Source organism: Gossypium hirsutum, chromosome A06 (genome assembly GCF_007990345.1).
Source record: "Gossypium hirsutum isolate 1008001.06 chromosome A06, Gossypium_hirsutum_v2.1, whole genome shotgun sequence".
Lineage (NCBI taxonomy): Eukaryota > Viridiplantae > Streptophyta > Magnoliopsida > Malvales > Malvaceae > Gossypium > Gossypium hirsutum.
The window spans coordinates 94,925,011-94,932,355 of NC_053429.1; the positions used below are offsets into that span (position 1 = coordinate 94,925,011).

Below are 7,345 nucleotides of genomic sequence, written 5' to 3' on the forward strand. Positions count from 1 at the left end.
GAAATGCCGAAATGCTGAAATTCTGGCATTTCGAGGACTTGTGAGCAAGCGAACGCTCATTAGTTAGTTAGATTCATTGAGATAATGATTGGGAACATTTGAAATGGTAAGAGTGCGATTTTTTGCGTTCACAGTAAGTTGTGCCTCGAGGGGCCGAAGTGGGGCCCAATGGGCTTTCGGGCCCATTTGTAAAAAAAATTGGTAGAAAAGGAAAATGTGCTAAGTTGTGCATCGAGACTGATAAAACCATTATGGAATATAGGCTAAATAGGCCTAGATGACAAAATCGGCTAAGTAGGGCCCATTAGGGGTTTTAGGCCCAATAACTCGATTTTGCTAAAAATGGGCCAAAATCAATGTTTACACCCATGAATTGTTAGTAACCGTTAATGAACATGGAAACCCTAATTTTTGGTAAAATTATAGGATTATCCTTATAACATGAAAATGACCGTTTTGCCCCTATGTAAAAATGACCATTACACCCGTAGGGTTTATATATGAATTTAATACATGGGATTTTGATAAACATGGTATGTATGATACGCACATGACATGTATGATATGCACATGATATGTATGATATGCACATGATGTATTCATAAATGCATTGGGTTGGGTTTTATGTGGATGGAGGAAGTGCAAAAGGGCTTATGCCCCAGTTATCAAAAGGGCTTATGCCCCAGTTATTAAAAAAGGGCTTATGCCCCAGTTATCAAAAGGGCTTATGCCCCAGTTATTAAAAGGGCTTATGCCTCAGTTATTAAAAGGGCTTTTGCCCTAGTTATTAAAAGAGGCTAGGCCTCCAGTTATATAATGAAGCAGCTATGCTGCCAGTGGAGAGTTATGGTTGGGTGGGTTGAGTTATTCCCCACATGGTGTGTTGGTTGGTACAGGTGGAGAGTAGCGGATGGTGGGTCGAGTAGTCTCCCCAAATGGGCTTGCATTCATTTGTTTTTATTGACGATACATGTGATATTGAATTGGGCCTATGGGCCATACCGTTTACAGTAAAAGGCTTCGGCCTAGTTATATGATTTATGAAAAGGCTACGGCCCAGTATATACATATTGAGATTGGACTTGGGCTAAGGCCCAACAGGCTGATATTGTTTTGGGCTCTGAAAGGGGCTTGTTGCACACTAAGTTTCCAAACTCACCTCCTTTCCTTAACCTTGCAGGTGAGCCTTGATGTGGGGACTTGGAACCGGAGGGGATTCAGAGTGGCCACGGTGATCGCCTTTGGGCTTTTAAATAAGCATTGGTTTTCTTTAAATTTCCTTTAATTATTATTTATTCTTGGGTAGTAATAAGGCCATTTTACCTGTTCTTTTATTTCTTTTCGGGATTATTTTATTTTTAATAACTTTAAAACTGGTTGATAATTATACAAATGGGCTAGACTTAGGACGTGTTTTCCAAACGATACTTGATTTCAAAATATCACAACACCACAATTATTCGATTTATCAAAGATGTCCACTTAAACAAATTTAAACTCGATATAACAAAGTGTGGCAATGGTCGTGGGCATGTCTAGGATTGGATCCAATCGAAGAGCTTGGTACTTAAGCAGCCTTCATGGCTCACCTCCTCTGTCTCGGATACCTACCTGGTGCCCAGCTTCCATTCACTTTGTTAACTCAACAAGATATATGGTTTTTAAAACACTAACACGGAACATGGGTTTTCAAATCGAATGTGGCACGTCAGATTCGGCCATAACGTCTGGGCCGGGTTTGGGGTGTTGCATTTAAAGTAGCAGGGGCATTACATAATCTAAAAGGCATTCTACTATAAGCGAACGTACCATATGGGCATGTGAATGTCGTCTTTCCTTGATCTTAAGGCACTATTGGGATTTGGAAGTAACCGGAGAGTCCGTCTAGGAAGCGGTAATACATGTGTCCGGATAATCTTTCTAACATTTGGTCAATGAATGGCAAGGGAAAGTGATATTTTCTTGTGGCGTCATTTAGTTTCCTGTAGTCTATGCAAACTCTCCATCTTGTAACCGTTCTTGTTAGGATTAGTTCATTCTTCTCGTTGGTCACAACCGTCATGCCTCCTTTCTCAGGGACAACTTGCACTGGACTTACCCAAGAACTGTCAAAAATAGGATAAATAATTCCAGCATCTAGAAGTTTAATTACCTCAGCTTTTACAACTTCCTTCATGTTGTGGTTCAAACGTCTTTGAGCTTGTACACATGGTTTGTATTCATCTTCCATTAAGATTTTGTGGGTGCAAAAAGAAGGACTGATTCCTTTAATGTCATAAATTTTCCATGCTATGGCCTTCTTATGTTTTTTTAATACTTGGATTAATTTCTCTTTCTCATTGGGTTGCAAATTAGAAGCAATAATAACTGGTAATGTAGAATTATTTCCAAGGAATGCATATTCTAAATGGTTTGGTAATTGTTTAAGTTCTAGTTTGGGAGGCTCTTCAATCGAGGGTTTTTGCTTAAGTTCATCGTTGATCTTAATACCTTTGTATACTACTTGTCTTGACGGATGGTTATTAGGTTCCTCACTTATCTCCTCGTCTTAAGCTGGACACAGTTCTATCATCTCCTCTTATACAATTTCCTAAAAAGAGTCTTGAGTAATATAATCAATAGAGTCAATGAAATAACATGAATCATCTAAGTTCCCTAGAGAATCTCATAGCATCATAAATTTTAAAGATCATTTTCTCGTCACCTACTCTAAGTACCAATTTACCGTCACCCATGTCAATCACGGCTCTAGCAGTGGCTAGAATGGGTGCCCTAAAATTAAGGGTACTTCCACATCTTCATCGATGTCAAGCACAACAAAATCAACAGGAAATATAAATTTATCTACTTTTAAGAGTACGTCTTCTATAATACCCTTGGGCTACTTAACAGATCTATCGGCTAATTGAATACTCATCCTAGTGGATTTAGGTTCCCCAAGACCAAGCTGTTCGAACATTTTATAGGGCATCAAATTAAAACTAGCGCCTAAATCAGCTAGTGCTTTTTCAATACTCAGATTACCAATTAAGCAAGGGGTAGTAAAACTTCCTGGATCTTTTAGTTTGGTTGGGAGCTTATTTTGGAGTATGGCGGAGTATTCCTCGTTGAGTTCTATTTTAGATAAGTCCTCAAACTTCCTTTTATTTGTTAAAAGCTCCTTTAAAATTTTGCGTATGTAGGCATTTGCGAGATAGCTTCAACAAAAGGCAAGTTGATATGTAATTGCTTAAAAAGCTCAAGAAACTTACCAAATTGTGCATCAATGTGATCTCTTTTTAATTTTTTTGGATATGGAACCGGTGGTGAATATTCCTCCGGTACTGGTTTGTCACTATTTTCGGGTTTTTCTTCCCTCCTTTCGCTTTCCACGTCTTCTTGTGCTAACTTTTTTTTCAGATTCCGCTAACACTTTCCCAGTCCTTAGTATAACTGCTTTGACATGCTCTCCAGATTTGGTATTACTAAATAAATTTTCTAGTGGTCTTTCCGAGATTAGCTTAGACAGCTGGCTTATCTGAGTTTTGAGTCCTTGAATCGATGCTTGTTAATTCTTAAGTGCTGTCTCGGTATTTTGGAAACGGGTTTATGACACCGAGATGAATTTAAAAAGCATCTTTTCAAGGTTTGGTTTTTTCTCCTGTTGATAAGGTGGATGTTGAAAACCCTGAGTATTTTGTGGCTTTGGATTTCCTTGACCTCCCTAGGAAAAATTTGGGTGGTTCCTCCAACCTGCATTATAAGTATTAATGCATGGGTTATTTTGAGATCTAAAGTTATTATTACCCATATAGTTGACTTGTTCCTCTTCAGTTGTAGGATTGAAGGATTGGTATTCTATATGTACACCTCCTCCACTTAAGTCACACCTCATTACTGGATGTACCTGCGTAGAACCAAGAAAACTATCAATCTTTTTATTGAGAAGTTCTACCTGATTAGAGAGCATGGTGACTGAATCGATGTTATAGACGCCGGCTGTTTTCGTTGGCTTTGTCCTCATAACTTGCCACTAATAGTTGTTCAGTGACATCTCCTCTATGAATTCATAGGCATCTTCCAATGTTTTATTGTTAATGGTTCCGCCAGCAGCTGAGCAATCATTTGTCTTGTCGAGGGATTCACACCATTGTAGAACATTTGAACTTACAGCCAAAGCGGTAACGCATGGTGAGGGCACTTTCTCAGTAAGTCCTTGTATCTCTCCCACGCATCGTAAAGTGTTTCAAAATCCATCTGCACAAAACAAGAGATATCATTACGTAATTTAGCCATTTTAGTCGGCGGAAAATATTTTAGTAAAAACTTCTAGGTCATTTGTTCCCAAGTAGTGATAAACCCTCATGGTAACGAGTTCAACCACTGTTTAGCTTTGTTTCTCAGTGAGAAGGGAAATAACCGAAGATGAATGGCATCATCAGAAATGCCATTAGTTTGCCAAGTGCGTGTTGGGATCCTCATCCTGCAAACTATCAAACTGAGCAAACTACTGTATCATCTAAATTGTGTTAGGTTTTAGTTCGAATTTATTCGCAGCAATAGCAGGTCTAACTATACTAGACTCAGTTCCTGTTAAAGAAGGTTTAGCATAGTCATACATAGTACGTGGAGCAGGATTTTGATTAGCTGCAATTGCAAGAGGCAGCTGATCGCCTGGGTTTTTGGCCATCTCTTCAGTTGGGGTTTGAGTATCGTCTTCTCGCTCGTTCTCCGTGTAGCGTAAACTACGCCTTATTTCTCTTTGATTTTTGTGAATTGTACGATCGATTTCTTCGTCAAAGAGTAATGGTCTTGACGGGTTTCTTCTAGTCATAAACTATAAAAACCTGCCAAGAGAGAGAAAAAGTAAATTAATAAATAATAAAATAAAATTGCAAGAAAAATAAATAGCTAAAGTAATAAAAATTTAGTGTTCCTAATATTTCAATTCCCCGGCAACGGTGTCAAAAACTTGATCGCATGATTCGTAACAAGTAATAAATATTAATAATGAAGATCAAACCTAGACTAACTATTATCACGACGAAAAGACAAGCGCACCTATCGAACAATAGTATAGTAATGGCAAGACCGGGATATCGTACCCAAGGGAACCAAAAGTACTAGTAATAACTATCTTTTTATTATCCAGCCTAACAATAAAAGGGTTTGTTTTAATTAACTAATTATTTAAACTAATTAACTGATTTAATTAAAGCAAAGAGAAAATTTGGAAAGAGACTTGAAGAAAAGCAATTGATAAAGACGACACCCAAGGAGGAATCCACCTAGATTTCACTTGTTATCTGACTCTGAACCGGATGATTTATTCTCATGACTTGATCCGTGAGACTCCCTAACCTATGTTATTATCCCTTTCGAGACTAATAACGTCTAACCCTCAGTTGAATTAATCAAAATTTCTTTCTTAATTAAAACCCCTAGGGAAGTAGTAAATCACTCTATGGACTCCCATATTAGGTTTCACCCTAATCTGGCAATATCTCGTAACCTTATTTCTAGGCGTTCGATCAACTCCGCTTAATTATGCCAAATCTACTCTTAGGCAGGGTCTATTCCTCCTCCGCATAAGCACATCAAACTATGAATTAATACCCGGAATATTAACTCAAGCATTAAGAACATATAATTAAGAACAAATCAAGTATTTATCATATAGTTCAGATAATAATAACAAGATCTATCATGGGTTTTATCCCCCTTAGGTATCTAAGGGGTTTAGTTCATAGTAAAATAAGAGTACATCTCAAGAGTATGAAAATAACAAAACTTAAAGAAAACTCTAAAAGCCCTGAAGGAATTCTGAGAGAGATCTTCAGTCTTGGAGTAGCTCTGGCTTTTGAGATGGATCATCTAGCTTCCTTCAAGCAACTCCCAGCGTGTGGTACTGTATTCCAGAAAAGTTCTGGAAAGAGCGGCCTCCTTCTAAGTCACACTTAGGGTGTTTATATAGGCTTTTGATTGGCTTTCTTCCTCCCTAAGTACCTTTTTTCGTGTAAAATATAACTCTTTCAAAAAAGGACACACCCGTGTGCCACGACCGTGTGACGTGATTATCAGGCCGTGTTCGATCCGTTGAAATGCACACGGCCGTGTGGGCTCAATGGTCAGGCCGTGTGAATCGTGAAAACCTTGGTCGACACCCCCGAAGGCCACGGGTGTGTGAGATGACCGTGTGCCAAGGCTTAGGCCGTGTCATCTTCTTGATTTGGTCTGTTTTGTCCCTTTTTAGCTCGTTTTTGGCTCCTTTCGACTCTTGGTGCTCTTCTGAGTACAAAACATGAAATAACCGGATTAAGAGCACCAAAATCCACAAATCTAGTAATAAACATCCATAAATATGCTAAGTATTTGGGTTATAGATATGTATAATTTGGCGTTTATCAAATACCCCCACACTTAAGCATTTGTTTGTCTTGAAGAAAAATTCTCATTTACTGCTAGAATTCATTCCTTTCAATCACATAATCATTACTGATAATGTTACAAGTTATTCCACAGAAAATCATATAGTGAGAATTCAACTATAGGGGCATTAAAAGCCTCAAACAATCTAAATCGAATACTTTGACAACAAATTAATAGGTATTCTCCTTCTTTCAAGTAATTAACTTTAATCCTAAATATACAAGAGATGACATCCTCACTAAAGATTCAGTCAAATCACTCAAAGTGTTTAAGGTTCAAGATTAGGCACTCAATTGTCTAACATGAAAAGTTATTACCATAGGCTTGCATGAAAATCAAATCTCCACCACTTATAAATGATATGATACACTAATCAAAAGGTCTTCGCATGGTTGTAATGGGGTTTAGGTTACAAGTATGGATACAAGCTGAAGAGCAAAAGGTTTGAATGGAGATAATTTCAATATATTACCCCACTATCAAAAACTTAATTACTGAACCACAAACAAATATCTAGTGTAACACCCCAATCCCGTATCCGTCGCTGGAATAGATAAAGGGGCATTACCAGTCTTGAAAATCATATCAGAACAGTAAATTTTTTTTTTGGACATTCCTTTAGATAAGTACTAGAGACAGTCAGGGATACAATTTAAACTTCTATAAGTACACATTCAAAAGATGCCATTTTCGCATGGCTTATATACATTAACCAAAATATCCTCTCACTACTAGTCTATTCTATACATGCCATAAGATAATCCAAAACGTAGCAGTACCAAACAATGGATAGTGATAGTGTGACTAGTTGCTGACGATCCCCGAGCCTGTAGCTTCGCAATGAGATCTATAAAACAGAGGAAACAGAGTAAACGGAGTAAGCATTACAATACTTAGTAAGTTTTAAGCAGTGTCAACAGATAACAATCAAATTATA

At 37.8% G+C, this 7,345-nt stretch overlaps 1 non-coding gene across 1 annotated transcript; it reads left to right on the forward strand.

Annotated features, from left to right (window-relative positions):
- The first annotated feature begins 4,162 nt into the window (after window positions 1-4,162).
- Window positions 4,163-4,269, forward strand: LOC121231430 (small nucleolar RNA R71). The gene has a single exon (XR_005929488.1). It is a non-coding gene; the product is annotated as a small nucleolar RNA R71 (small nucleolar RNA).
- The last annotated feature ends 3,076 nt before the right edge of the window (window positions 4,270-7,345 follow it).